Consider the following 3,709-nt stretch of genomic DNA (forward strand, 5'->3'; position numbering starts at 1 on the left):
ATATATATATCAGAGGTTAAGGGCATTGAAAAATGCCTCCAATGATCAGCAGCCAGTAGTTCCAGGTCTTACAGTTTCCTAGTCTAGGTTTTCTTTCTCCAGTTATGGCTCCAGCAGGGGTTTCACACTCAGAGGCAAACCCGAGTCCTGGGAAGGCTAGACTGGCTGGTTCCGCGCTCTTGATGTTCTGATCAGATCGGCTTGGACGCAGATCCTGGACCCTAGGACCTTACAAGGCTGCCCCAGTGTGTCTATTGTGCAGACAAGGCTGAAGGCCACCGGCATGCAGCCGCGATAGTGCTATGAAGACAGACTGGGATACTCACATGAGATGGAGAAAAGCAGTAGAGAATATGTAAGGTGAAAAAATGTGATAATAAAGAAGCTAATTTTGCTGGATGTATTCTTACATAATCCCAATTCATGTCAGGGCTGAAATATGAAAGTAAAAGAAGGGCAAATATTTTGTGGAATTCCCTTATACAAATGAGAAAAAAAAAAACCTATTCTCCAGCTCCACTATCAAATTAACATTTACATAAATTCAATTTTACTGCTAGAACTATGTTAACCTGACTTTTCAGGAAGCTCTTGCCTACAGAGCTGAAATTGCAGAACGTATATTGGTTTGCTTCAAGGACTTCCCCAAATCTACTTATCCTTTCTCCATTCATCTTCCCTTCTAGGGTCAATAGACGATCTGCTCATCACTTTGAAGCACTGTCCAGTCTGTCTGTTGGTCTGTTACTCTGCTATAAGACGCTTCACCCCACCCTCACAGAGTGCCTCCCTACACCGAGCCTGAAGGCCCACTTTAAATTAGAACTCCCTTCCCGTCAGTCTCGCGTCTGCTCAAATCTTCCTGCCTCACTCCTGGACTCTACTAAAACTCTTTTCAGGCAAAGAGCTCCTGTCCTCTGCTGAGCAGCAATGCCAGCTTGGTTACTGCAACTGCCCATCAAGCACTAATGTACTGTTTCTTCAGAGGTGCTCAGAGATTTCGCTTGGGCACATCCAAGTATCTTCTCTCCAAACATCAAGAGAAACAGCTGCAGCCCCTGGACGCGGGCTGCACGATTTACAGATGTGGGAATCTTTAGCCACATCCACACTTGATACTGCTGGTCATATTTTTGCCGATGAGGTCATCCACTCAGAAAAGTTGGGAGCTTGACTGAGGGTCACACAACTGTGTTCAGTGCGGGGAGTCCAGTCCACGTGTTTTCAATTCTCAAGCCTGAGGTAGTTTCCTGGCCCACACTGCCTCAGTGAAGCCTGCGTCCAGGCCAGCTCCAGCCAGCTGGAATAAACATTGGCGGGGTTGCCCACCTTAATGAGTTGACACCGGGGGCCCGCCTCACAATGGGACACCTCAAAGTAGCCGGGCAGTTGAGTGGCTTTATAGTTTTTTCCCACTATGTTATGTTTTAAATCTTCAGCTGGTGAGGGAGTAGGTAAGGATTTATCAGATTAGTCTTCATTAAATCTTTGTATACTTGATATAATTTACAGTGACCCTCTCTTAAAATTCTATTCGGAAACATTTTTACCATATATAAAAGTGAGACTAGGATACTGAATACGAACACACCCTCTCCACCTTCAACACTCACCAGCTACTTGCCAATTATTCATACACTATTGCATATACCTCTGGAAAATATACACTTTCAAAATATGCATCTGTGAAAGGTAAATAGTGTCCCCCAAGCCCCACAATATCATTTCAGGCCTAAAATAAAGAGACTATACTTTGTCAATCTCATTAAATGTAAAGTCAAAAGACCAAAAATCTGATTGATACATAAGAATCACAATATTTTATGATTAGTTTGTATAATTTGCTTAACTTCAGGAGTTACAAAATAGCTCTAGTCAGACATGAGGGCCCATCCCTGTAATTCCTGCACTCGGGAGACTGAGACAGGAGGATCACTGCAAATTCGAGGCCAGCCTGAGCTACATAGTGAACTCAAGACCAGCCTAAACTACACAGTGAGACCTTGTTTAAAAAAAAATCACCCATTTATGTTAGAGTACAAAATCTCATCCTACTGGGGATATCTCTGCTCCAGGGCAGCTGCTTTTATTTACCCTCACTTCTGCTATGGTCTTAGTTGTGAATATTTTGTTGTGAATTTTCATGAAAATGTTTGTATTCAGGAGGCCAAATTTCCTTCAAGGATGGCCTTATTTCATTCCAGTCCTGCACCTGTAGTCCTTTTCCAATTTGTCTGGATAGATGATAGCTTTGTGGTACCCAAGCCCAGGGCAGCAGAGAGCAGTTCAGAAGCATTATCAGTATGGTATTCCAAGATGCCTGTTCTTATCTTGGTATTTAAGCCAATAAGAACTTCAACATATAAATCTGGCTCTTTCTAACAGCAGAGTACATTTCTGTTCTTGTACACATGTCTTTCTTTTTCCCTTCATGATTATCACTGTTTCTAATGACCAACAAAAGGAGTTGTCAGCAAACTAACTGATGAAACACTGACCTAGGGATATGAGTCGCTAAACTTCTCTAAGAAGTTTTAATCTAAACCCACCCTTAGGTCATTCTAGTGTTTTTACATTAAGAAGGAGAGGAAGCTGGAAGGACGGAAGCTGGGAAGGAGGGAGACAAAGAAGGAGGGAAGAAGGGAGGAGACAATGAAGGACGGAAGGGAGGAAGTCTCCAGAGAAAGAGGGACAGGGTGGGCACCCACAGGTGCTTTGAAATTAGATAATGATAAATTAGTCACGTCTTTCTTCAGAAGTGGTACAGTCAGAAGCTGTGTAGGTCACCTGTCAAAACATAATTAGGAAATCTAGCTCCTGGAATTTCATCTTCTTCCCTAGTCCCAAGTAGACAAGTCTATTCCTGATGAGAAGTCCCAACTTGGTAGTAGCCCTGCAAGCTAAACAAATGTCTGCCGAAACATTAGACAGATGGTTATCAAATGATTTTTCACGTTTCCTATATGAAGATCACCATGTGCTGCTGATGACAGGATTACATGGGGACTAAAGCAAATTAACTGGAAGGGGGAGGAGAAGAAGGGGAATCTTATTAGTTTGGACCACACATGTGGTTAAATAAAAGCAGGAACAATCATAGTATTGGGTTGTATTTAGATCAGTGTGTGTAGTCTCAAGGGGATTGAAGATATTCAGATGTGAAGTGTCCTTTTTGGTTTACACTAACGCTTTGCAGCATGGTGCCTCTTAGGAACCCTCAAAACGGGCCACGGTGTGGGTTGGCTCTAGGGGTTTTTGGAATTATCTTTCTGTTCTGTTCTCAAAAAATATTCAGTCTCTCTCTCTCTCTCTCTCTCTCTCTCTCTCTCTCTCTCTTTCTCTCTCTCTCCACTTATGAAAGACGGTTGGTCCTTTCACACTACTCCTGCTCAGAGATGGGACTTCTGCAGCTACCACCAGCAAAGAACAGAACACAGACACTACCCAGTTTATGGACAGCACAACAGACCCTAGGCAGATTTCTGTGCTTAACTTGAACATGAAGCTAGTCTGTATTACTGTATTTGAAGATCAAATGAGATTTCACCAACCCACTACTAGATAGGGAGGATTTATCTATAACCACACTATGATGTTCCCTTAATACCTTTCAAAAATACAAGTACTTACATCCTAATAGGTTTTTAGCTTAAGATCTAATCATCCACTCTTGAATTAAGATGCTTGAATGAAGCCAGCTCATTTGGAA

This window comes from Octodon degus, unplaced genomic scaffold, assembly GCF_000260255.1.
Source record: "Octodon degus isolate 3935 unplaced genomic scaffold, OctDeg1.0 scaffold00044, whole genome shotgun sequence".
NCBI classification, from domain to species: domain Eukaryota; kingdom Metazoa; phylum Chordata; class Mammalia; order Rodentia; family Octodontidae; genus Octodon; species Octodon degus.